Source organism: Desmodus rotundus, chromosome 7, assembly GCF_022682495.2.
Source record: "Desmodus rotundus isolate HL8 chromosome 7, HLdesRot8A.1, whole genome shotgun sequence".
NCBI lineage: Eukaryota > Metazoa > Chordata > Mammalia > Chiroptera > Phyllostomidae > Desmodus > Desmodus rotundus.
The window spans coordinates 24,299,790-24,327,415 of NC_071393.1; the positions used below are offsets into that span (position 1 = coordinate 24,299,790).

The 27,626-nt window shown below is 48.9% G+C and overlaps 1 protein-coding gene and 1 pseudogene across 3 annotated transcripts in view; both read left to right on the top strand.

The window, feature by feature from the left end:
- The window catches only part of FLI1 (Fli-1 proto-oncogene, ETS transcription factor), a 116,960-nt gene that overhangs the window by 14,415 nt on the left and 74,919 nt on the right, over window positions 1–27,626 (top strand). The window lies entirely within an intron of this gene.
- Window positions 881–2,038, top strand: LOC112301795 (large ribosomal subunit protein eL13 pseudogene; annotated as a pseudogene).

Consider the following 27,626-nt stretch of genomic DNA (forward strand, 5'->3'; position numbering starts at 1 on the left):
GGGCTCGTTCCTGGGTTGCAGGCCAGGTCCTCATTTGGGAGCGTGCAGGAGGTAACTGATGTTTCTCTCCTTCTCTTTCTCCCCCCCTTCCCTCTCTCTAAAAATAAATAAATAAAATCTTAAAAAAAAAAGCTTCAAAGACTATCCAAAGGGCCAATAAAGTCAATTGAAGAAAACATTCCAGAAATTGTTGCTTTCCTCTTGTGCCTCTCATACACCACATCATTTCTTATCACTTGGCCTCACCACTTCTCTACACATTATGTCTGAGACTTTCATGCATAATCCAGGGTAACAAAGGAATACTACTGAGAGAGCTGCTTGTATCTCTGCTGTGTCTCCCAAGGCAAGTATCCCAAGTTGCCAACTTACAGGACCTCCCAATGCTCTTAGAATGGAAGAGGCTGTTGTACAGATGAGAAACAGAGGCCTGAAGATGTGATGTGCCTAAAGATGAGAATTGGGCAAGAGACTCGGGAAGCAGGACTCAAGTATTCATGTACCGAAAACAGCACATTTCTCAGCAAAGGTGTTTCCAGAGCAAAAACGTCAACACTCGTGGGATCTACAGGCATTCTTACTTTCCTCTCTGGTCCTACTTTCTGGTCATACCACTACTGGGGAACGGAAGACGGCGATTTCCATGGGAACCACCTAGGCACCTGAGCAATCATGCAGCCACCTGAAGTAGCTTTTCCTCTTTACAGCCATCATTGATATAGAATGAGAAACAACTGGGGCTTTGTGGTGCTGCTTTCTTTGCAGCGGGAGGGGGGGCGCGTTCCCCTTTGGGGAAGGCCCATAAGCAGCAGCCACAGCACCCAGCTGAAGTGGCACCACCCTAAAAAATCTCCACTTCCACAAGGATGGGCAGTGATGCATTGCCACATGGTATAAGCAGCTGACATGAGAGATTCACAGATGCAAGGCCCAGAGAGCCACACGCCCTGCCTCAGGACCCAGCCTGCAGGGAGGGCACCACAGAGGCACCACACCAAAGTGTTGGAGGAGTTAAGGGTGGCCTGCATCCACAAGAAGGTGGCCTGGACCCCTGGGATCTCCGTGCATCTGAAGAGGCAGAACAAGGCCACGTTGGCAAGTCCTTGCAGGCCCATGTGCAGAGACTGAAGTAGTACCATTCCAAGTTCATCCTCTTCCCCAGGAAGACCTCGGCCACCAAGAAGGGAGACATCTCTGCTGCAGAACTCAAGTTGGCCACCCAGCTGACAGGACCAGTCATGCTGGAACAGAAGGTCTACAAGGAGGAGAGAGCCAGGGTCATGGCAGAGGAGGGGAAGAAGTTCAAGGAGATCCCCAGTCTTCACATGCTTGGCGCCAAGGCCCGGCTCTCTGGCATCAGGGCAAAAAGAACCAAGGAAGCTGCAGAACAGGATGTTGAAAAGAAAAAATAAAGTGCTGTTGGCAACTTGTGATTAAAAAAACAAAGAATGAAAAACAATCGAAACTGAAATGTAGCTCCCCTGGCAAGAGCCGTATTTCCAAGACAAGGGGTATTTCATCATGGCTAGTTCGTACTGATTTCATTTAACCCAGTCCTCAGCGTCATCCGCTGTAGACAAAAATGGGGTGGAAAGGCTTTCTCGAAAAGGAAAAGAACTCGGAAACCATGTGGCATGAAGGGAGTGTGTGAGGTGAGGGTGGGGGATCCATGGGGTGCTGAGCCTCACATACCCTGCCCTGGCGATGCCAAGGGGAGTGGTTAGAATGAGCGCATCTACATGTACGAGCGGGAGAGCTTTCCTCTCCTGTCACTCTGCTCTGACAGCAGCCCTGTACCCAGGCCTGTGCCCAGTCAGGAGTCTTAGAGCAAGACCTGTGTTATCTCACAACACTTCCCCGGCCCCGACAATGCTGTTTATAGACAACCATATTCTGACCTTGACCTTCTCCACACACAAAAAGAGCATGTTGGGTCGAAGGGCACAAGTAACCTCACTCAAGAGGGGTCTTTGGTGTAACATAGGCTTTCCCTAAAGGTGAGGGACTTGAGGGGCACCTGCATTTTCTGCACTTTTCTAGAAAGGGGAGGGAGAGTGCTTGCCAGGGTGGCTCAGTTGGTTGGAGCATTATCCTGTGCACTGAATGGTTGCCGGTTCGATTCCCAGTCAGGGCATATACCTAGGTTATGGGTTCTGTCCTGGGTAGGGGCATGCACAAGAGGCAGCTGATCAATGTTTCTCACATCAGTGTTTCTCTCTCTCTCTAAAGTCAATTTAGAAATTGAAAGGAAGGAAGGAAGGGAGGAAGAAAGAGAAAGGAAGGAAGGAAGGAAGGAAAAGAAAAGAAAGAGAAAGGAAGGAAGGGGAGGGGCAAAGAGCAGATTACTTTTATGGAAATAACTTTTCAGGAAACTGGCATGAGAATTTTCCCAGGGGGCCTCAGGGAAGGTATCCAGGCACCGGGGGCTCTAAGCTCTTCCTTCTGGAGATGGGTGGATCTCTATATACTTCCTGGTCTGCGGTGTGGTAAAGGAACACCGTGGTCACCCCTCCCTGCCTTCCCAGAGTTGGCCCCCAAAGGTCCTATAGACAAAGCTGTGAAGAAGCAGCGGGGCTGGGGTTGAGTTCGTGGAGTTTTCATCCTTTCTTACCCACCAGTTTGGACTGGGAATGACCCAGACTCTTCTCTGCCCAGAGCACCCTTTAAAAAAATTTTTTTAAAAGCCTTGTGTGTATTTCATGGGAAATTTCACACGTCTGTTTCTGATTCACTTCGAATGAAAGGCTCAAAGTGCTGGTTTTGTAAGAGCCTTTGATGACTCAGATTCTTGTAGGTTCTTTAATTTTTCCTCCTAAAAGTCTATAGAAGTTTAATAAATGTTCAGACATTTGCATGCTTAATTGTTCAGCATAATTGGAAACAGGAGGGAACATTTTACTAGCGTGCCCCAAACAAACACATTCACAATGGAAAAGAGAAAGACCCACGCCTCCGTGAAGGTGAACTCCTGCGGGCAGACAAGGATGTCCCTGAAGGTGTGCCCATCCCAGGGAACGGGCAGTGGCTCTGAGCTCACATCCCCTGCAGGGTCAGGGAGAGTGTTCCATGAAACATAGGGCCTGTTGAGTGGTCAGTCACATCACAGATGGAACAGGTGGGGTGGAATTTTCCAGATGCTCATGACGCTTTTAACAAGCCCCATTATTGGTCTCCTTCCCTGGAGTCATTAAAATGCTTTGATGATGAACCTTTCTGGGTCCGTGTCTGTAGTCAACGTGGGAGAAACTGGCAAAGAGCTCCCAGATTCGGCGTGTGTGTATCAGTCCCTCTGAAGTGCTAGCGTGGGTGTGGGGCTGGGGGACCCTGAGTCATGGCTTTGCCTTAGGCTGGCTGGATGACGCTGGGCAAGTGACTCTCCCTTTCTTCACCTTAGTTTCTCCATCCACTCCAAAGGACTAAGACTACTAGTAATACACTTTTCTCCCGTGGATTTGGTAAAGATCTAGAGTGATGAGTCCCTTCAAGTTTCTTGAAGAAAGGCGTTAATTAAGTACAGACATTTGACGAACTATTGGGTGGCTCATTACACAGCTATTCTGATTGTCAATCGTAAATCATGCAACATTCCATTTCTGGGCCTTGTTTGGACTTTTTACTAAAGAGAGAGCAATCTTCTCTCTCTATTGTCAGGGGTTGGCTGGCAATCTTCAGTCAGCCCAGCTTATGAAATGTGAATGTGCGTTCACACCATGTCACGTAGGAAGGGTACGTGCTTTGTAGTGCTTCTTAGCTAGGAAAGGCGACACAAAAATTTTACTAAGACTGGAAGTAAGATGCTGGAGTGTTTTGAAAATTATTGGGGCCGTGGCAGAACGGTTCTGTGAAAGTCTTGTGCAATTTGAAGTGCAGAACCTGGGCTCACACCTATTTCTTAGCTGTGTGATCTTGAGCCAGAAATTAACTTCTCTGATCTTCTCCTTTCCTGTAAATTTTCTTCCTAAAATAAGAGTGGTAACGATAGTAATAATAATATTGTTTTCTCCTTGCTTTCCTATAAGAATCAACACAAGTGTGGCTCTGAAAGCACTTTGTAATTGTAAAGTGCTGTGTGACTGCTAGTTGTTATTATCTTGGTTGTTAGTCTCAACCAGGTTGTTGCTTGAACCTAACAGATAATAAGTATTGCTCAAACTGAACCCATCGGGTCATATGATTTCAAAGACTTACTTGCATTTGCTTAAATCTGTCAGTTAGCTACTTACTGCTACCTCTCCGCCCTTATAGACAGCATCTCCTATGAACACACCAGTACAGACCAAACATCACATATTCCTCCTTTCCCTCCCTCATATCCGGCCATTGTTCTGCTTATGAAACTCCCATCCCAATCAATGTGGGTTTTACGTAAAAACCGATGGCAGGATATGAGTGAAGCTTCAGGAATTCCAGGCTTGTTCTACTGATAAAGAGAGTTGTGTCAACGTGAAAACACCAGAGAAACAATATTCTCCTGTGCAAGCTATTCGACTCCGTTTTTTTTAAGGTTTGTCTTTGCCTTTGAAGAGTGAAGAGCCACCTAGAATCTAAAACGCCTATCTTTTACAACATTCCCTGCTAATAAGTTTTTGTATGCCCATCTGGCTTGTCAGATATCCACTGGCTACCCACTCGCACTCACCTGTGCCACCTCCTCTCTACAGTCTCGGCGTCCTTCTGGTCAGGGGTTAAGGGAATACAGGGCCAGGCCTGAGGTTGGTTGTTTCAGAGATTTCAGTCCTTCTCTATGCTCTGCGTTACCATTCTCTTCAAGAAATGAGAGTTTTCCAGCCAGGAGGGAGGGTAGAACTGGATTCTCCTGATCAGGGGACATGAATTTGGGTTGTGATGGTCTGTATGTAGGTTTAGCTGATGTAAGTGTGGGTGAAAGAACAACAGAATGAAAGAAGTCATTTGCCTTGATGATGGTCCTCTGCTAGTGTTGAAGCCAGAAATAACAGTGGCTCTTCCCCTGGGTCACGAGACAAGACAAGTTCAGTCTTTATTCTCAACAGGCACCGTTGCTACTTTAGGGAAGGTTGTATCTCTGTCTTTCATGCTGCACCACGCAACCAAACATGGTGATGTGACCAGAAGTGAAGTGAAGGCTCAGTTGCTCGTATTCTACCCACACTGAAGTAGCTAAGTAATGAAGAGAGAGAAAGGAAAATGAAGTGGACCCTTCCCATTTTAAAGTGCTTGTCCAGGCGTTTAGGATGGAGATTCAGAGCTTCACCTTAAATCTTTTTTGCAGAATGTGTTGAATTGTGTATCGAGGCTTTATTTCCAGCCAGCAGAATCGGGATTTCAAAGCCCGTGGGTCTGGACCTTGAGTGGCCCGGACGCTGACCTGTCATTCTTTAAGAACTACAGTCTAGCTAAAACCAACCCTGTTGCTCCTTTCCCCAGGAAAACAAATGACCACCAAATCCTGCTGCTGTGTGCAAGGAGCACTCTCTGTTTGCTACACTAGAAACACAGAGTAAAGATAGAGACTAGAGAGCATCTCAAATACGTATTTCAAATTAGCAAGGACATCTTACACAATGGAAGTAGTGCAGCCTTGCAGGGAACCCATTTGTCTGACCATGGCATGTCTTGGTGAGGTTGGATTATATAAAGGTTCTGGACAAACTCACTATCCTACCATCTTAACTGTGTCCTATGTCTTGCCTAAGCATTTGCATACTTGGGAATAGCTAATATAACACTTTCTAATAGTATTCAGTCAACTCTCAATTTCTGCTTTTAAACTTGATTTGGGTAGAAGGAAGCAATATTTTTCTAGGCTGTACAAGACTTCCAACATCTCTCTTTCGAAAGTATTGATCCATCTGAAGAGAAGCTCCCAAGAAATGCGACTCCTGCACAAGTTTTAGGATAAGAGATTTGGTGCGCCCCATCAGCACTTCTCGACTTGCTTAACCTTATTTTAAGGGAAAGGAAAGTGGAGAATTAAGAAAGCTGCTTTTATCAGGACTGCCCAATAGAACTGTTTGCAAGGATGGAAATGCCCCATTCTGTATGGTAGCCACGAGCCTAGCCATTCAAGTGGCTCCTGAGCACTTGGAATGTGGCTAGTGCAAAAAGGAACTAAATTTTAAATTTAATTTAATTTTACTTAATCTAAAAGTAAATAGTCATATGTGGCTAGTGGCTACCCTATTGGGCCATGCAAGTCTACATAATTCAGCTTAAAAAATCGTCTGAAGTCTGAACTCAGTCAGAAGGCTGTGTTTACATGGATTATTTTTATCGGAGTCAGCAATATGTTGTCCACGTGGAGAACTAACACTGTCGTTTGCTCTCGACTAACATGGGGTAAAACAAGATGAAGAGCTAACGCCCAGCATTACCGGGGTGCTCTTAGGGCTGGCCTGGAGCTCGGGCTAAACTTACCATCTGTTCTCCTGGCTTCAGTTCGATGCTGACCTTTAAGAACATAAAGCTATCTTCTCCCATCTGTAAAATGGGAGCATTTGGAATTCATCACCGAGATATTCATAAACTATGATTAAGTGTGTACTGGGCTTGTCAAAAAAAAAATGTATGGGCTTTGTCTGTATACCTCCTCACTGGAAAATGACCTCAGCCAAAGAGATTCCTATGCAATGTGGTGATTTCTGTTTCCTCATTTATAAAGCGTTGGCATTGTATTCAAATATTTTAAAGGTTATTTCAGTTCGAATGCTTTGTGCTGCGATGAATAAATGATCTCCTGTTACGTGGGTCTCTGTCCTATTAAGAGAGAGTTGGCTTTTCTCATTCCCAGATCCCTATAACTCATTGTAGGAAGCTTTTCCCTTAAGTATAAATGTGAGCAAAGCAACTTAATTTAGAAAATAACTAGCGAGTGTGGTGGCCTTTGAATCCCAGTTTCCCTCCAGTGAGTGTCCCCAGTGAGTGTGCTTTTTGATGGGACCCTCAGCTGCGAAGATCCACATGCCTGATATCTCCATGGCACAATGCAATTCCTCTGTTTCCTCCGTGGCCCTTGCCCGGGGATAACAGGAACACGTGACAGGCTATACCCACTGTGGCTTTGGAATTACCATGTGGAATAAACACCCCAGCCCTTCTCCAGGGGACATCTGACCTTGTTGCTAAGGCCTCTCTATCTAACAGGCAGGCAGACCTATGGTGGCTTTTGCTGTGCAAGTCTTCAGGTTGACATCTCTGTGAAGGTCAGTTCGATGTCCATCACTTAATCAGTGGCATGCGTTTCTGAGTTGAATTCTTTAAAACCAAGATGGACAGTAGCCACAGAAAAATAAGGCCAAGGTCTCTGCAGTCTGACTACATAATGATTTGGGGGTAATGAACATGACGGTCCTGCTTCTCACTTGCACTTGCCCCCCACAAAGGATAAAGTACAGACCAGCCCACAGGCCCCAGCGAATGCCCATAGAGTCTTTAACAATCTCATCCCGATGACACACAGTCAGTCCCTCATTAGTTCAATACTGCTTCAGCTCATGCATTTTCAGAGACATCTCTCTGCAGATGGAAATCTTCCACCGTTGCTCTTCTCAGATTGCATCTAGAAGAAGGGGAGGAAGTGTGTGTACAATACAATTCTCTGACTATGGTCATTTAGTTACTCCCGTTCCATCATCATGAGCACCTAAGTTTGGCTTTTTAATGTTTTTCAATGTTTTTCATCTTTGCTGTCTGCTCCTTGAGGGTAGATACTCTACCAATTTGACTTTGAGACCACAGCACCTGGCACATATTTGTGCATTTATTGAGCACCTTGGATGTGCCAGGCAGTGGGATACAGTAGGGAAAAAAAGACAGAAATTAATTTCTGTTCCTCTGTGACAGAAATTAAGCCAAGGGGAAAAAACAGATATTTAGCCAGTTCGTTATAAGTACGAGTCCTGTGAAAAGGGAAGTACAGAGTGCTTCAGGGGAGTACAGTATGGGGACCTAACCTAGTCTCGGAGGTCAAAGGCTTCCCTAGGGAAGTGACATTTAGGCTGAACCCTGAACGATAAGCAGGAGTAAGCATGAAAGAGCATAGACCTTTGAAAAGTTTTTGCTGAATGAGTGCATGAAAAAAATGGCTGCTCTCCTCCCACATGCCTCCTCCGTAGCACAGTTAAATTAAGTCTTCCAAGCTTAGTCACGGTAACCATAGTCCCTCCAGGCATTATCTGTGGGGCCAGGCATCATCTGTGGGTCATTTTCTTGGCCTCCCTCTTCTTCAGCTAAGGCAAGTAAAGTGTAATAAAGAATACTGTGAGAGGACAACCGCCTTTGGAGACGTGATCACACGTGTTTTACTGAGTTCCCAGGGGACGTATGTAACAGATAGCATGCTTCTAACATGCAGTGCATCCAGAAATGTCAAGGGCAACAAGATTCTGGAAGGCTTCCTTCCACCTTTGAAAACCCCAGCCTGTGGAATCAGCGTGGTCTCAGCTTGGTGCAGCTCCTCCCTGGCAGTGCAAGGCAGCGCCTTGGCAAACAGAGCTCTGGAAGCTGTGTTCCTCGGCTTTGAGGTGAACGGCTATCTGCCCCTACACGGGGACCCGGGTCTCCCCACATTTCGGTTTCCTCCACTGCAGAACAGGGAGATTCTGCCAATGATAACTGCACCTCGAAGTGATGTTGTAATCAAGATGGCCCTATAAGCATTTTTGCAAGATCAAAAAACAAAACAAAAACGCCTACTGAAGAGGCACACTATCTGTGTCTGGTGTTTGCTAGAATTTCAGAGAAAGTTCTCTGATCTAAGGCCATAGGGCGGTTAAGAACGGGAATGGGCTTTCAAGATCTTTTCTGGAATTACTCTGCCCTTTATTTACCTCATGATTGCTTTAAAGCAAGCTTGGCAGGAGGCATCAGTCATGTCAATAATAGTAAGAGTAATAATAATACTTATTGAGTAGTTACCAATGAGCCAGGCACAGTCTTGAACATTTAATGCCTTTTGCACTCCATTCCCACCTAGCGCATCTAGGAGCGCATCTGCGACGTTGTTAGACACCCTTTGCCACTGAGAGGACCTGAGGCAGAGAAAACTCAAGTGACTTGCTGGAAGTTGTGCAGCTAGCAGGGTCTGTCTGATCCCAAAGACGAGTCAGCACATATGTGAAATATTTCGAGCTTTTCAGAATAAGAGCTCGGGGTTGCTAAGTGACTAAACATATACAATTAATTATCCCTGCCCTGAAATACAAGAGTGTTAACATTAGCAGAAGTTTATTTTTGCAATTCCTTTGGCCTTCTGGAGTTCCCGCACGCCTCCACCCCTTTTCCTAACTGTATGGCTCTCCTGTTGTTGCAAAAGCAATGAAATCTACTTTCTAACTTCTTTAAATAGAAAATGAGTTGCATTAAAACTAGTGAAGGCCTCAGGGAAAGACTGAAGAGTGAGGTGTTGACCAACTGAGAAGAGAAGTGGCTTGTGGAAAGGGAAGGCAGGAGCTCGGCTGTGTTTTATTACCAAGACCTTAAACAATTTTTAAGGGTCTTTTTATTACCTCCCCTCTTCCCTCCAGCCCCACCTCATTGCGTTGGATGCTATAGAGAGAAAACAACGTTCTTACCTTCTTGAAACGGAACAATGGGCTTTGACTGTGCTACTTTTATTTCCCCACTGGGGAATCTGAGCGATGACCTGATTGAATTCCACTCATAAAGGTCATGCTTTGAATTCAAGGCAGAGGAAAAAGTGAAGAAAACATTTTGCAGTGATACCCCATGGGTCCTGAGCACGCTGGGGCCTCCCCCGGCTGCACTGTGGTCTGCTGATAAGGATAACGAGGATGACAAGCAGAACATTTCCAGGACAAAGGAAATTCCCGGTTTCATTGTTTAAAGGAAGCCGTGGTCCATTCAGGAGAGCGGTTTCAGGCATCCGCACACATCTCCCTGCTGGCAGGCAGGAGAGGCAGAGTCAGGCCGGGGGTGTGGGGCGGGGAGTGGGGAGCTGCCCAGCGCTCGGAGCCAGGCTGTCCCCGATTTCTTTTGGGGAGCACTGGCGTGGTGGGAAGTTGAGAAAGGATCTTTGCAGTTAATGGCATTTGCAGGGGTCCGGAGCCAGACTGTTGTTAGAGGTGGAGGCACACGGGCCCGGAGAGGTCAGTGCCTGGTCTGTGCGAGGTGGCCCGTTGAAGAGTCACAGAAAAAGCAGTAGGAGATTTACAGAAGTTGATCTGGTTTTGAGTTTAAATTCTGGACCTCCTTCTCTCCCCACCCCCTCCCAGCCAAAATGTCAGAAAAGGGCCTGGTTTCCCTTTATGGAGCGCAGAATAAACAGATCTTCCACAGCAGGAGAGGGGCCCTGTTCCCCAGCCCATAATGCCAGAGCTGGGGGTGGGGGGCCACGGGGAGAAGCAGTTATTCTCTGTCTGGTTAGTATTTGGCATTGACTTTCATTTTCTCCAGCCTCTGTTCTTCTAGCAGCCTGCCTGTAAGGGAAGTACAGGAATAAAAGAGAAGCTGATCTTGGGGGTTTTCTTGCCAGACTTCCAAGGAGGTGGACTTTTGATTTTTGATAGTCTGGGGAGACACCGGCCGCATTAAAACAGCTCTGGGGAATGGAACCCAGGGGCTGGAGCTTAGCTATTTGCCAGGCCAAGGACTCCACTCTCCTGGTGAAACCAGAGCTCTCACTCCCAGCCAGGGAGCACCCTGAGCCGGGCATGGCGGGGTCAGCTGTGGTTAGCCTGGCCACAGGGCTCTGCATTCCTCTGGGCTTTGCTTGGTTTGAGTGGGTGTGACCACGCATTCACTCTAGAGAAAACTGAGACAAAGAGTCTAAATTGGGCAGGATCTCGAATCTAATGACTTGTTTACAGATCCCGTACTTTTTCCAGTGCAGGGAGGAGGAAGAGGAAAGGGCAGTCTTGTCACTAAGGGCCTGGCACGCTGTTGTTTTTCATTCTAAGGAGGTGGGACGTTTCAGAAAGCAGCAGGGCATCTGCCTGGCAGCCAGTGGGCAAAGCGGCACTCTGGGTAATTTTCCAAGGTGGGGAGGAAGCAGCTATGGCCGTGGCCTCTGCCCACTGGCGTGGCTTCCGGGGGACGGACTGCTCTGGGGAGAATGCCCGACCCTGCCACGTGAAAGGCCCCGTTTCTCCCCCTGCAACTTGGACTGATGGGGAGATTACATTCTTCCCCCTGCTCCAAGTGCGCCCCACGCCAGTGTACCCAGCAGAGAATGTGCACCTGTGACGGGCCAAGGGAACGGTACAGGACCTGTGCAGGGAGGAGGAAACTCCCAGAAGGCCCTCTCTAATAGGAAAGCAGACTCATTCAGTTTTACTATAAGGTGGCACTTATTTAACGATTGCCAAGTGTAAGAAATTTCTGTCTCCCTCCCCTAAAAAGAGGATTTCGAGTTTGAGGACTTTTTCTCCCGGATTCTGGCAGTTCTAGAGCTCAGAGGTGCTGCTTCCAGGCATGGGGGCCCCAAGGCTTTCCCCTGAAGGGCAGTGTTGAGCTGCAGGGAGGCGAGAGGAGCCCCAATGCAGTGTGTCCTGGGCACTTTGCAAACATCCCCTTTAGTTCCCACAGCAGTCCTCAGGGTGTGTATTCAAAGTACTATCTTACGATGAGAAGACTGGGGTCCAGAGAGGTTAAATAATTCATCAAGGCCACACAGCAGCTAAATCTGTCAAGGCTGCATCTCCTTTGCACCCGGGAGGCACAGGTATACAAGGTGAGACAGCGACCCACGTGTGTCTGAGCTCCCCACACTGAAATGGGGTTGTCCCAGATGAGGTCTGTTACCACTCCTGAACTGTTTCAGTTGGGTGTGGCTCGTGCAAAACTGTGCTTTAAGACAATGTGCTCCAGTCCATGAGTAGAGAAGCCCAAACCACAAGGCACTGCAAATCGCTGTTACCTCCAAGTCCTCCAGATGTTCCCACAGGGTCAGCCAGGGTGATGTTGGGGTGGTGCAGATGGGCAGGGGGCGCCCCTGGGAGACTTCCAGCCCTTCTGGCAGTGAAACCTCATAGATAACAGCATCCCCAGAAAACTCGGTGCTTGGAACAGAAAAGGACTCAAATGAATGATAGCATGAGCTGTACTAACTACCCCAGTAACCAGAATATGTGTAAAACTATAACAGGTAACATGCGCTTTCTTCTCTGTCATCAAAAACTCTGTGATGTCTATTAACTCATCTTAATGCCGAAAGGTAGGCAGGGCAGCTGTAAATCGCTGGAAAGAGAGGCACCTTCATGCAGTAGGTATGGGCTCTACTCCCAGCCCCTGCTGTCAACTAAACGTGTGGTCCTGAGCCAAAGTCTTCTCCTAGCCTCAGTTTCCCCATCTACAAGATGAGGGACTTGGCCTTCAAAATTTCTCACACGGGGGGGAGTTGGGATGCAGAAATGATTCTTCCCCACCACCCGAGGCTCCCCCAAAGCAAGCAATCCAAGGTGTGCCTTGGAGCCCAGCGCCTCCCTTCCTCGGGCAGCCTGGCCAGAGTCTGACCTACGGACACGGACACGAGGCCAGGTTTGTGGGGAGGAGGAGGTGGCAAATTCCTTTCCAGTTCTTTCCTGCACCTGGAGGCAAGTACAGAGGCCTTATTTGGATGACTTCTTGTTCAGAGCTTTTGTCTGTTTGCTTGTTTGTTTTCCAACTTTATGGAGAGAAACTTGCCTATCTTCCAAGCTCCCATTGTTCCTCTCTCCTGCCTGTCCCATCTCACCACCCAGCAACTGGCCAATCACTGGAAAAGTCTTGGTTAGTAGCAATAGATTTTATTATTTGCCTGCACCCCACGCCGGAGGTGGAGAGGTGGTGTAATGGGAGACGCTGCAGGGCAGCTGAGGTTGGACTCAGTGGAAAATCCAGAAGTGCAGATGTGGACGTGGATCCAAATTGGGCTGAAAAATCTCATGAGATCAGGCTTTCTTGGACTTCCTGCTTTTCGCCTAAGCAGTATGTTCAACATAAACGAACTTTCGGTATTTTGAAACTTCCGTTTCTGATCGCAGAACCTGGAAGTAAAGGGCTGTTGTGGACGTGGCCACAGATTCGAGCATGGTTCTTCTGGAGGCCGAGTGGAGCCCAGTGAGCAGGAAGCTGTAGGACGCGCCACACCTCACTCGGCAGCCGGCAGTGTCAGAGGGGAAAGGGCCCTGGTGCTTGGGAGACAGGCAGGACCCCGTTCAGAGTCTAATCTGCCACTTCCGGCCACGTGACTACCCTCCTAGACTCTCAGTGTCCTCATCAGTTAGGTGAAGAAAATATATCAATTCATAGCGTTGAAAGGACCAAATGGTGTGTAAGGACAAAGGTGCACACGTTCGACCTCTCCCCTCTTTCCTCGTGTGTGTGTATGATCTGTGCACATATATCTGTGTGTCTACATATGCACACACGTATACATGTCTGCACATATATACAAAATATATGCATTTGTGTGTGCGTAAATAATTTATGTACACCCTGAGTAAGTTCCCCTGAGGTCTAAGGCAGCCAATTTCTGATAGATGGAGCGTTTGGAAGTTGCTGAAATCTCCCTAATTAACTGTCAAGTGGCGCTTTACACAAAGGCAGTGAGGGCTGTGAGCGCAGAAAGGATGAGCGCCGCGGGACCGCGGAGATCTCAGGCGGTCTCTAGCGATGAGTGCGACGGACTCTGGGCTTCACACGGGGCTGGGGGGCTGTTACGTTCATCACATCTGCTTTCGTTTCCAGGGCCTCTCTGGCTTGCCTGAAACACGCTAGAACAATGGCAGGCAGGCAGGCAGGAGCAATGCGCAGCCGCGGGCCAGAGCTGCGAGGAGCGAGCAGGAGGGGACAGAGCCAGGCACAGGCAGGTTGGGTGGACCCGATCCATCCAATGCCGAGAGACTGAGCTCCTTACGAAGCCTACACTGCATGCTGCTAGCTTCTTCCTTTTCCGTTTGTTTGGCTTCCATTTTTTTTACTCATTCAATGTATTGTTTATTTTAAGTATGTTTAAAAAATAATGATTCCCAAAGGAATACGCATCTTTGTATAAAATTTGGAAAATGCAGAAAAATCACAAAAGAAAAATACAAAAGCACCGATAGTGTGTCAACCCAGAAAACAGCCAGTTCATATGAGTGTAGTTCCTCCCAGATTTTTTAATGTAGAGATACATGTCTTATTTTTTATATAACCAGAATCATGTTGTTCTGTAACCCTCTTTTATCTTTTTAACATTAAAATGTGAGTATTTCCCTGTATCATCAAATCTTCTACATCACTACTTCTAATGGACGTACAGTAAACTATAAACAGAGTGTTAAGCGCTGGGCTTTTGAGTAGTATATATCATCTTGTTTCTCCCCATCTTCTGGGCCTGGGATGGCACTTTGTAATAGGGTTGGACTTCTCTTGTTTTTATTTTAATAAAATATTGTTTATAGACTTTAGAACTAAACCCACATGAAATGCTGAAAAGGGGATATTAAGAAGTCACAGAGTCCCAGTCAAGTCATTAAGCAGCGGCACTGGGGAGAGGGCTGCCCGCAGTCCACCTGCCTGGGCTCGCCCTGGTGGAAGCCCAGCTGAGACCCATCACAGGCAAACCCAGGACCCGGTCTAACGGAACAGCACAAAGCGCTCTGAAGGTCCGCTACCACAAAGCCTCTCTTCTGCACGGGCTGTTTGACTTCACACACTTGGCCAGCAACTGCTAATAATAGCAGAGTTGCCTCTTTTCTTCCGTTGTCAGACTCCCCAGTTACCTCGCGGGGACTCCCGCATCTCGTGCGGCTGCCTGCCACTTCTGTGCCTCTCACAGCAACAGGGTCAGCCAGGCTCTGGTGGGAAAGGGGCCAGGCCTGCTCTGCCTTCTCCGTGTGTGGCGGTTGGGAAGGTAGCTTTCTGAGGGCTCTTTGTCTGGGGAGGGAGTGGACCGCTCTGCAGCAAGAACCCCTCTGGGCTCCACCCCCAGCCCTGCCCCCTCCACCCAGCCAAACATTTACTTCTCCGCCAGCCCCCACTAACCTGAGCTAGCTCAGCGAACCTTGAGAAGCTGAAACCTCCAGGCAGCTTGGGTAGAATCTGTCCTTCGCAACTGGGTGCTGACGAGTTGGTGAGTGAGACCTTTCTGTGACCCCTCGAGACCACTAGCTATGTCAGCTCACCCCTGCATGGTGCCTGTGGAGCTGGGACAGGCAAACTCTCCATTAATGCCTCCACTCACATGGTGTCGCTTGGTCATTCATTCATTCCCCTACTGTGTATGTAGTGCCTCCTGTTCCAGGCACTGTGCTGATTGGTGGTAGTGATGGGATGAAGTATAAAACAGACAAGAAATCTGCTCTTATGGAAGATAGAAAGAATGAAAAGGGAAGCAACTAGGGTTGAAGAGTCTATGATGGAGATCTCAGGGGAAATGCCTGCCAAGTTATAAAACTCCCTGATACTCTACCATCTTACATTTGACATTGGGATCCTGGGCTTAGCCTGTCCCCGGCCTCTCTGGAGCACAGTTCAGGCTCACAGCTCTTCTAGCCGCTGAGCTGCAGGGAGATGACCTCTCTGTGTGTGAGATCAGTTATGGGCAGGAGAGCATGCCTGGCTCAAGCACACGGCCCCACAGACCCTTGTGGTCAGGGAGTTACTAAATGAACTTGAACCATTGGGGGCTGGGATCTGTTTACTCTTGGCACACTGGGATTTCCTGTTTCTAAGAAAATGGGCTTCGGTGCTCAGCTGCATTAACCAAACAACATGTTGACGCAAATGAATCTGAAACTTGCCAACTCCAGATTCTCTAGAAGGGCAGGTTTGGGAATGAAGGCATTTGGGTGACTTTCCAAACCTGGATTTCCAAGCCAGATGACCCAGGCCAGGTATTCACAGGGGCAGTTTCATCTCCACCCTTCCGGCTTAAAACCCCACTAAGGGGCTTTAGAGTTAGACTCCCTGGTTGTCCCAGAGCAGGGAGAGGGTGGGGGAACCTTTCCCCTGCCCATAGTTGGCCTTAGATGTAGGTGTCCCAGGTAGCTGGGGTGGGAGGCTCTGAAAGATTCACCCCCTCCAAAGTCTCCATCACCAGTCTCCCGTCTGCCTGAAATGGTCACCATGATCTCATTCTCTGAGCCTCCAGGAGGCTCATGTCAAAATGCAGAAGTCACTCATAACATGTCTGGAGTGACTGCATTTGTGTGAGCTGAGTCTTGACAGGGCCTGGAGGAAGGGAAAGAGAGAAGGCAGAGGAGACAGCTATCTCCACGGATGCTTGCAGAGAGGTGGGACCCAGAGAAAGAAGGGGTGGCACCACAGGAGGAGTGCAAGCCAAGGAGACTCCCGCAAGGGGCGGAGACACCAAGTCCGTGATTGTAGGCACCAAAATGCCCCGCCTGGCCTGCTTACCTACAGTTGGCCGTACGTGGGTATTCATGGGCCGTAAGCAAACTCTACAGGCGTTGGCCACTCAGGCCCCAGGAAAAGCAGCTCTCTCTGCTAGAAGACTTATAGTTTCTGTCAATATTTGAACGAAGAAACTAAGTAGTGAGGCTTCCACAGTAAAGTGCAAATATGTGGGTCAAAAGCATGCAAATTACGGAGGTTTCTTCTAGAACAAGAACTACAGTCATTGAGATACTGCTAATTAATATTGCTTGATCAGGAGCTACTCAGAGGAGGTAAAGGGTTCTTGGGAAAACCCCCAGTCTGGGGTGTGAGGCAGCATGCAGAAAGGCAATAGAAGGACATCCCATGCAGTCATTTGTTTTGCATTCTGATTATGTATCAAGTACTGTGAACAGAGGGGTGGGAGATGAGGGGTTTCCCAAGAATCAGGAGAAAAAGAAATATCCAAGACAACTGCATACGTCCAAAACAAGAGTAGAGCAGTTAAAGAGAGCAGGGGTAGGGGAAGATTAGGCGGTGTCAGCAGGATAAGCCCAAGAAAGTTCAGAAGAAAAGGAAAATCCCTAGTGTGGGAAGGCTTCCTGAAGGAGGTGCACTGTGACCCAGGAAAGTTCATCTTCATAGGTGTCTGCATCTTCGGGTAGTAAAGGGCCTGAATCAATGTCTTTATGGACGTTGGACGCCCAGGAGCAGCAGTGGCTCTGGATAATTTTATGAAACTTGTGCACAAGGAAGTACACGTTTCAGAAATGAAAACAGAAGAACTGCATTCCTGGCACCACGTGTGTGCTGAGGCCCTGGAGAAGCCCACCTGTGGAAAAGTAATGGAAAGGAGGAGGACAAGTACAGGAAGACCCACCCTGCTTGGGGTTCTAAAGAATAGATGAATGGGACCCATTTCTTCTTTCATCGATTTGAAATCATCAAACACTTACTGGGCACCTACTCTTTCTGGGCAGCGTGTAATGAGAACGCAGTCAGATGCAAGACATGGTCCTTGTCTTTGATTAATTCAGAGTCCCCTGAAGGAAAGAGGCATAAACGAACAGCAAGTGCTTCGCAATAATATGCACAAGTGTCACAAGAGAGCAACTGAAGGAACAACTAGCTCTGCTGGAAAGAGCTTCACAGAGCATAGGGGACAATGGAGTAGGTTTTAAAATGACTTGGGCTGTATGTACCTGAGAGGGCGTTCCAGGGGGCAGGCAGGCTATGGACGGGGGCGTGGCCATGGGCAGGAGAGTGCCGCAGGCGTGGGCCACAGAGAATTTGGATTTTATGTTGTAGGTGGCAGGAAATCAGTACCCATTTTGATAAGAGGGTATGACAACCAATACTTTATTCATTTCCTTTTTAATTCCATTAAATTAGCATTTATAGCGCTGGCCAGGTTGCCTCAGTTGTTTAGAGCGTCATCCCATAAACCAAAAGGTCGTGGGTTGGATTCCTAGTCAGGGCATTCACCCAGATTGCAGGTTTGATCCCCTGTCGAGGTGTGTATGGAAGGCACCCAATAGACGTTTCTTGCATCGTTGTTTCTCTCTCTTTCTCTCTCTTCCCTCCCCCACGCACTCTCTCTCAAAGCAATGAAAAAATGTCCTCAGGTGAGGTTTAAAACAAATTCATATAATAAGCATTTATAGAGCACCTACTACGTGCAGAGTACTCACTGTGCTGGGTAGCCTGACAGGTCATGCAAAGAAAACATACCCTCAAGGGACCCGCAGTGAATTTGGGGAGGAGCAAGTGGAGAGGCAGGGTGAGGAGACCCGTGACCGTGAATGATTCTGATGTAGGATCGGCCTGGGTTCATTGTTCTGGGAGAGACACGAACAAAGGCTGATGGAGCTGAGCTGCCTGCCCTTGTCCTTGCCCTTCAGGTCAGAGCAGGCCTGACTCGGAGGCCCAGTCATTTCTCATTTCCTTTCCTGGGTACTGTCACCACGATCCTCCCTCCTGCCACCAACCCACAGAGAACTGTGAGGTTCAAGTCGGAATGCCAGCATACAGATGACACGCAAATGCCACCAGAAGGAGCTTGACAGCTGGCCCTTCGGACCGGCCTCCACGCTCTGCTCGGACTCTGGGCTGGGACTCTAGGTGTTCTCTTGGTTTAGATAAAGGCTATAATTAGCTGCCACAAATGGCAGTGAAGGGGGAGGGGAGACCTGAATGTGAATTTTTTTCTGGATTCGTTTATTTCTGTCTCCTCTTCTTGTCCCAAGTCTGTGTTCAGCTAAATACCTATGTTTGCATCTGGAACGTGGCCCACTCGATGGGACTGAGCATGGCTGTCTCTCCTCCTTCTCCCTTCCCTGTCCCCAACGCAGACATGTTGGTATGTCCATACATGTGCACACCTTCGAGCAGTACTGGGGAAGCGGGCGGGTCCCCTTCAGATCGTAACGGAAAGTCTAGACCACTCACAACTCACCTGTGACCACAGGCGGCCAGAGACTCTGGGTTACAGAGCGCAAATGCCCACGGACCCCTACCTAGAGGTGCTCGGGAGCCTGGCACTCATTGAAGCAGAGCCAGGACCAGGCTGCCACACAGGCCTTGTGCGTGTGATACACGATTTACAGAAAGACATCTTGTCTTCCCTTTCTTTATTCTCTCTTGCTCTCTTTTTGACTGAGTTGCCTCAGGGTTGGTGGTTTCAAAACTAGCAGCTGCAGACTTATGAAGGAAAAAAACCCAAACCACAAAAACCCGTCTTGTGAAAGCCATGTGTGTGCCACTCTAAACGTGTAGGCCGTGAGGGAGGACAGCCTGTTTACGTGTGAGGAGGGCAGAGCATGGAGCGGGAGCCCTGTGCTGGGTCTTCGTAGTGGGGAGGAACAGGGCACAGGGAAGTAGGGGACAAGGCAGGACAGGAGTCGAGGAGGATGGAGGAGGCCTAGCTGGCCAGGGACACCTGGTAGGAATGGCTCTCTCATCAGCTGAGCTGTTTGAAACAGTCCAGCTTCCCAAATGCAAATCAGACCAGCTGTGATTACCACACTACTAATATCTTCTTCCAGAAGGCCAAGGTCCAGCCTTCACTCTAAGTCCACGTGGAAGCTTGTGAAGCACCAAGTAACGTATGTAACTCCTTTCTCAGCTCCACCCTCCCCAGCCAACACCCACTTCTTCTCACCCAGGTAGTCACACCTGTCACAGCGCCAAGATTAAATAGGAAGATAGCTCCCCAAACCCAGCCCCGAACTCCTACCATGGCTAGTTTCAACCTCCAATTCTATCTGAAGGAGTGGGGTGTAGGAAGGACGTGTTGGGAAATCCTAAGACCTCTTAGAGAGACTTAAGCCCTTGTCTGGCCCAAGACTGGAAAAGGAAGTTACGTGGAAGGTTAAGGCGGGAAAGGAGAGTTCCTTGAGTGACGGTATCTGGCCCCGGCACTTTCTCCTGATCTGTTACCCAAGCCCCACACCAGTATCACCTTTGGCTGGAACAAAGAGGGTACCTGAGTCAGCAGGCCAGATGGTTGGGAAAATGCCCCTGCTGTGGATGGGGAGAGCTATGGCCACAGACAAGGGAGGCCAACCCCAGGAGACCCTTGTGGACAGTACTCACGGCCGGGCATGGGGGAAGAGTACCAAGAGAGAACAGGGTCTAACTTAAGGAAGGAGACCCAAATGAACTTCAGTTATGAAAACAAGGCAAAAGAAATCTAGTGTAAGTGTGAATGTGAGTATTTGAGGTGAAGCGATCAAAACTGGGTGGGGTTAATGAGAGCAAGCTTCAAGGAGGAAGTTCTGAGTAGAGGTTGAAGGAGGGGAGGGACAACGGCTGGGGTAGAGGGAAGAGGAAGTGTGTTCTGCTGGGGGGGAGGGTGACCCCGACTGCCTGGTGGCCCTGGAGGTTGTGCCAGACTTGAAGCTCCTACCTAAAGTTCACATCACTTGGGTGTATTTTCAAGGGGAAAATAATACTCATTATTGACAATACAGACATGTCATGTAGTGGAAAGAGCATAGACTTTGGAAGGAGCACACTTGGGAATCAGGCAGATCTGAGTTCAAATCTTAGCTCTGCCACTTACAAGCTAGGTTACGTCCCAAGCCTCACCTCGCTGAACTATAAAGTGAGGAAATTATTTCACAAGGCTATTGTAAGTGAAATTAGATGAGATAAAGTGCTTCATTTTATACCTGGCAAATAGTAGCTTCTAAATTAATAGTGGCTAGTATTTTATATGTTATAGCTTATAGATTAGAAAAGCAGCCACAGAAAACTGCTTTAAGTCCCCAGGGGAAAGACTGTAAGGAACTAGGATGTCTGGATGTTAATCTCAGCAGGTCAGGCCCTGTTTCAATCTTTCCGTATAATGAAGTCAGCCATGAATTGGGTGAATCCAAGTGTTAGGTCTGTAGCGGTGACTGTAAAAGAGGGAGGATATATCACCTTCTGAAGCTGGCTTGCTGCCACCTGAGGCCTCAGAGCATGGATTTGTCTCGTGTGATTGAGAAGCAGAGGCATCCAACCACATGTGCAGAGAAAAGTTTTACTGGCAGCACTCCACGATGGTGCAACGCCCATCTATCTGCATGGTAGGAATATGTCTGCTGCGGCTGGCTTCAAGCTACCAGTGGGATGGCAGGAATGTGGAGCTGGGAAGACAGGCGTGCAGTCAGCTCGCACAAACCTAGATGAGCACCTTGCAGCACACCGGAGAGCCCGGAGCCCCTGGCCCAAGGGCCAGCTATGGCCAGCTCAGAGCACAACGGGCACCGCCCTCCCTGCCTGGCCTAGCTTTGCTTCCTTTGTTTGTTAAGTGGAAGGGAAAGGAGTTGGAGGGGAGGGAAGAGCAGCATTCCTGCGCTCTGTCCTACACTGGGCAGAAGTTAAGGTTCCCTCCCATGACCCACTTCCCCTCAGGGTAGTTCCATACTGACTGGTCCCTTCATTTTCCTCACAAGCTCAAACAAAACAAAATGAGGGTGGGGGGGTGCCTCTCTAGCGGGCCTTGAGCAGACTACCTCTGCTTGAAGGGAAATCAGGAGGTGCAGCCCCAAGCTGCCATACTCACTTCACCGAGCTGACGCTGCCCCGCCACACCCCTGCAGGTGGAGGGGCCGTGGTTGGGCCTGGTGCACACACAGGAGGCGAGGAGGCAGTGCACTTCCGGTTTCCCTTTAGGTGGCAGCAGGGTCTGGCTTCCTCCTTCATGAATTACCTGGCAGGGGCTGAAAATGTCTCAGGAATGATCTGTGTCCCGCTTGGCTGCCCTACCTGGGGAGGGCACTGAGGTCAAACCCCTCAGCTGTCGTCAGATCTGGGACTAGACCTCCCTTTCTCACCTGATTCTGGGTGGCCCCTGTAGGCTGACTTGCCTCTACTTTCTTGAATTATTTCTCTGATGACTCCCATGGCCCCACGAGCTCCCTCAGGCAAGCTCTTCCTTCTGTTTCTTGGGTGTCCCACTGGCCCCCAGCATGGCCCTGGGCAGACCTGTGGGCTAGCTCATCAACAGATCTGCTCCAAAAAGCGACATAAGGAGGGGTGGGCAAAGGAGCAGAATCGAGGCAGACCCCCCCTACCCCAGCAAGTCCTGGCTCGGGAAGCCTCCCTTCAGTTACAGAGGGAGCATCTGTAACTCTCAGGTAACCTTCAGGAATTACCATCATGCCGAGGGATATAACAATCTTGGAAACCTAACCCTATTCAATGAGCTCCCCCCTCCCGCCCCCGCAGCTAGGGTGTGGGCAGGGAGAAATGAAGGGAACCCACACTCTTCCTAACCTCTACTCCACCCACCAGAGAACACACCCTTCGGCCCGGCCCTCTCTGGTTCTAGGAGTTGAGACCCACGTAGGGCCTGTCTTGGCTCCTGAAGAGCTGGCCAGGCTCCCGCATGGGTCCCCAAATGGGCCAGCAGTGCATGCCCTCGGAGGAGCCTCTTCTGCTTGTGACCCGCCGTGGATGAGGACACCAAGGACACCAGCAGGGCTCTGCTGGAGACTGTCTTATGCTCCGTGTTTAAAAAAAAATAGGAGGAGGGGTTAATAGAGTAACGGGAAGCGAGCTTATTATATTTATAAACAATGAGACCCTGTTCGTATTTCAGGTGTCCCGATTTATCTCGCAGGTGGGAGGGAAGAACTGCTGGCAACCTCTCGCTCAGGGCTCTGAGTTTTGGAACAGGATTTCCTCTGCAAGCTGTCGAAGATCAGATAAAAGTCTTAATCTCAGGCACACACAGCCAAGCCTTTGGCCCCTGCCACTGTGTGCTCAACTTTCAGTAATAAGGCTGAACAATGGTTTGGGACTCGGTACAATAAAAGAGGGCAGGAAAGAAAAGGATCAGGCTTGCGGTTGATGGGACTTTCCATGGGAAATGCGGGTCCATTTAGCAGGCGATTCCGGTTCAGTACAACTTGGGTCCCTTTCACACCCTTTGGCCTGTTTGTGCCAAATAGAAAGTATACAAAACAGATACACATACTTCCCTTCTTCTCAAGAAAAGGATGGAAATGAGGAGCATTCACCTCTGCTTCTTGACTTGGGTTCTTCTGGGCCAGCCTGGAAGAGCGTGTCCCGGGCATTGGCTGGGGGGTCTGAGAGGTTGGAAAAACTTTTAAACTGTCCTCCAGAATGTCTGCACTGAATGGATGCCTATTTTTTCCAGATGCATCTGTAACTTTAATGCCTTTTCAGAATAAAGAGAACCATGACTTTTAGATGACATATTTATTAAAGGACACTATGTAAGAGTCCTCCGAGGAACTATATTGAACTAACACCTGACCTCTAAGTACGTCTTATCTCAGGATACAGAGCTTATCCATGTTGAGTGAGCCAGCCAGCTAAGAAGCACAAAAGACTGTAGGACATAAAAACGTGGGAAGTCTTGAAATCAGGGTCTGCACTCTGCAGGGTTCTGTTTGCTCTAGTACCACTGTAATGTCAGATTCTCTACTCCCGGGATATGTGCTTGGTGGCGTGGGTACCGTGCCGAAGTCTTGACTCATATTCTCTCATCCAATCCTCACACCCTCATTTATCCCCATTTTACAGACGGAAACATCAACCTCAAAGGTTCCCTCCTTTGCACAAGGTCACCCAGTACACACATTACACCAAAGCCCTTGCAGCCGCCTGGGCAGGTCCCATGTTTCAGTAGCTCACGGTGTTCTGAATCCTCATTCGGCGTTCGTTCCGCAGAGAGAGGAGCAAGCAGAACTGCTGACGCCACAGACAGGCTCAGCAACATGCCTTGTAGCCTAGAATGTCGATAAAGAAACGGGCACTTTCAGAGCAGTGAAGAGCAGTCGGAGAGAGGCCTCCTTCCTTCCCTCTTTCGGCTCCCACTTGAGAACACAGGTGGTTTGTAGGGTGGGCCCTCCCAATCTGGACACTCGGGACTTTTCCACTGGCTCAGCCACCGGTGGGATTTGGGGAGCTAGACCGAGCGAGTGCGACGGGCACACCAGGAAGGGACGTGCTTCTTTATTTGCCTGGAGAATGTAATGGGGGAAGGAAAGCTGTTTAATGGGTTCCAGGGGAGACGCGGTGTGTGGAGGGAGAGATTTCCCCAGATGGGCTGTCTGCACAGGCTCCTGGAAATCCTGCATGTTTCCACTGCTGTTTCCCCTCTTTTCCGAGCCTTGGCCGAACCGACCCGGAAATCCTTTGGAAAAGAAAGTACACCGGTCTGTTCACCTTGCAAATGAAGCAACCAAGAGGCGTCATGTCCCTCTTCCTTCTCTGGTGGAAAGATTAAGTTTATAATCACTCCTGAAGGCCCTGCAGAAAAGGCAGATGGCAAGTCCTCTCCCCATGACAAAGTTCATAATAATCGGTGCAAAACAGCACTTTTGGATAAACACAGTGTGGCTATATATACACCCCTGGCCGTTTCCTGTCGCTCTTGCAGCTTGTGCAGGCTTGAAGGTAGGGTGAGGCCGTGACCAGAAGCCACACAGTGACATGTACATTAGCAGTGCCCTCCGCTTCCTGTACTGCTGACAACCTGGGCCGGAAAGGCCAGCACTGCAGTGGCAGCTGCCCAGGCCTGACTGGGGGGGGTGAGCAAGGCGCGCTCCCCAATTCTTCTCTGGGTACAGGTAGCCTCGCAGCAGGTAGATGTCCGTGGGGGGAAACGCCGTTGTCAGCGTGCATATCTCACAGCTGCTTGTGTAACTTTTGCACCACAAAACAAGAGGTCAAGGAAGAAAGGGTGGTTAACACATTGAGCAGTCCTCTTTCTGTTAAAGGAGAAGTGTCCGCAAAGTCTTTCTCGGTGAAGTCGTATTAAAAATCACCGGGCAGAACCTTAGGTCCACAGCAGCGTGCTAGAAACCCATCCTACTGGAAATAGCAGCCATGGTTTGAACTTCAGAGTCACCTCTCCTGTTAGGATTTCAAAATGCTTTAGCATCTCACAGGGTCATTTTGGAGTGACAAGTGGGATTATTACTAAATAGTGAAATTTAGGCAACAAAACAGGCAAAGACTTGACCAAAATCCTATAGCAAGTCAGAAGAGACCAGAATAAACTTCGCCAGTGCCCTCCCTTCTCCGTCCACAAGCCGGTGATCGCTACGTGATTCCTGTGCTCACCTCTCCTCCTCTGTAGGAGATGTGGGAGAGGGAACCTCGAATTTTTAAAAAGCTTCCCAGGAAATTCAGATGTGCCGAAGCACTGTGAGTCCAAACCACTTCAACTCACGTGTTCTGTATAAATGGCTAGAATAAAACTCTCGTCATTCACTCAGGCAACAAATATTAAGTGCCTACTGTCTACCAGGCATTGTGCTAAGTCCCGGGTGCACAGGGGAACAAACTAGACCAGAGGCCCTGCTTCTTCGGAGTTCAGTGTGGTGGGAGAGAGACGTGAATCACACTTTTGCGCGTAGGAACGTGGTGTGTAGACGAAGAACAAGTGGAGCCTTCTGAGAAAGAACTTGAGGCTGGAGATCACTTAGATTGGAGGACTCGAGGGGAGCTCCTCTAAAGACATGGTATTTAGACATAAATGATGAAGATGGGGGGAAGGAATAGGCAACATTGTTTTCAACACAATCAAAGCAAGCTAGGATGCCAAGGAGCCATTAGTTAACCTTACCCCCCCCCCCAAAGTTATTGTTCTTTTGAGCTTGAGTGCATTTGTCTTTCCCTGGGGAATCGTGCCTCCTTCTCACATTAGTTAGGGAGGTTTATGGGGGGCGGGGGCAGGGAGGGAAAAGTGAGACCCAGGGAGGTAGGGTCCTGCAAGGACTTGTGTTCAAGTTTCTATTACCATATTTCATTGCTTCCAAAACGTGTCTGAGGGACGTTCAAAGGTGCCTTCTACAGATGAGTGTGAGCGACACTGGGCCATACACGCACTGGCCTCTTTGCCACAAGGCTTTTCAGGACCCTGCATCATCGGCAGCACTTTCCAAACAGGTGTGAGGGCGAAACAGGTTTCCCCGCCCCTGAGAACCTAACAGGTTCTGAAACTTGAACCCGACGAAGACTCACTTGGGGAGTGTAAACAATGCTCGTTCCCAGGCCCGGGCTCCTGCCATTCTAGCTCTAATTCAGTAGATCTGGAATGGGCCCGAGAACCTGCATTTTTAATCAACACCGCAAGTGACTTTGATGCAAGTATAGGAATCACACGTCAGAAACGCGAATAGGACTCATTTCCCAAGGGGAATTTCAGCCGCTCTACCCCGCTCTGGGGCAAGTTTCCTTGGCTTCCCCTCATGCTGTTTAACCTGGTTTATTCTGAGTAAACGCAGCTCAGTTATTGGGCCAGGATAGCTTTAAAAAATAGTAATCGTAAAACCAATAACAACACGTAAAGTGAGTCACACAGCACATCGACCTTGGTTTGGGACAGAGCGACAAAGACCACATTTGTCATTTGGACTCAGTTGGCAGCGACGTCAGGTGTGGTCAAAGAAGCTGGGCAAACAGGGAGCCACAGTTTTTCTGCTGTGCCCATCTGTCTTTGTCTCATTAGCCACGTCTCCAGGGCTGCCTCCCTTCCTTTCAAATGGAACAAAGGTACCCAGGAAGACACATCTTCATGCATTCATATGCAAAGAAGTTTGTGTCTTTTATTTTCTCTCCTCTCCCGGCGGCCTATCAGAATGAAAAAGGCTGGAGAAGCTGGCCTTTTCAGAGAGGCGTGGGCTCCCACAGGCTCCTCCTATCTGAGTGGCAATCAGCGTGGTGGGGAGGGGGGCAGAGCACATGATCGTGAGGGGCTTGCTGCTAAGAAAACAGGGTTCAGATTACTGTTGCTTCCCCGACAGCAGCCCCACCCCCAAACTCCAAGGGCTCCCTAGCCACAGACAGAAAACACCTTTGCAGTCACACACCCAAAAAATTCTTAACACCATTGGCCAGATATTTGACTTGGTTACAAGAGAGACAGGAGGTGGGAAGGAGAAAAGAGAGAAAGGAGAATGTGAGAAAAACAGTGTTCTTCTGCACTTGAAGCAGCCCTGCTCTGCTCAGAACACGCAACCAAAACATTTAGAGAAGGTCCTACGGGGCGTGTACACAGACGGAGATTGTAGGGAAGGGCAGGTCGAAGGAGGAGAGTTGTGTGGGAACCTGCACCTAAGTACACAATTTAAGCTGTTAAAAGATTGAGGAAGATTGGGATGCAGACCGGGGTGAGAGAAAGAAACATGTTCCATTTCTTCCAAGATAAGCGCGAGTTAGATGCATTTGTCCTTCTGACTCACGCGGTTTGTACCTCGTGTGTTCTGCTTGGTTTGCACTAATGCTCTGGCTGCTGGTCATTTGCTCGTGGTGGCCAGTTTCATTTCCTGCTTCTGAGAAAATGGCAGTGAGGCCTGTTGCTCAGGCAAGCTGTGTCACCGAAGGAAGTGTGCTGGTTTAAAATGTCAAAGCCAGCAGCCCCCTGTCCAGTGCATGCCATCAATCAGCGAGGGGCTCTGGACCCTAATGAGGCCACTGCAAGCTAAAATGGTAACAAACTAATACAGATAAGGATCTGCCCTTCAAGCTGCCTACAATCTAACCAAGGAGGCGAGATCAAAGGGGAAAGAAAAGTGGCATCAATGTGAAAAACTAAATGCACTGACTGCCACTGTGTTTGGGGGCAAAGAACGCATCCGAGAAAGGGCGGCCCTGTGGAAAGGGCTGAGTAGTTGCAGCCCAGAGGGCTGGGCTCACATCCTGCTACGTGCCAGCTTTGTGACCAGAACGAGGTCTCGGCCTTTCAGAACCTTCCTTTCTTCATCAGCAAAATAGGGGAGGGGGTTACTGGGGTGATTAAATAAGATTTCGGTGTGGAAAGGCTCCTATTCAGATAATGTCTTAAACTATAAAATAGCCTAAAA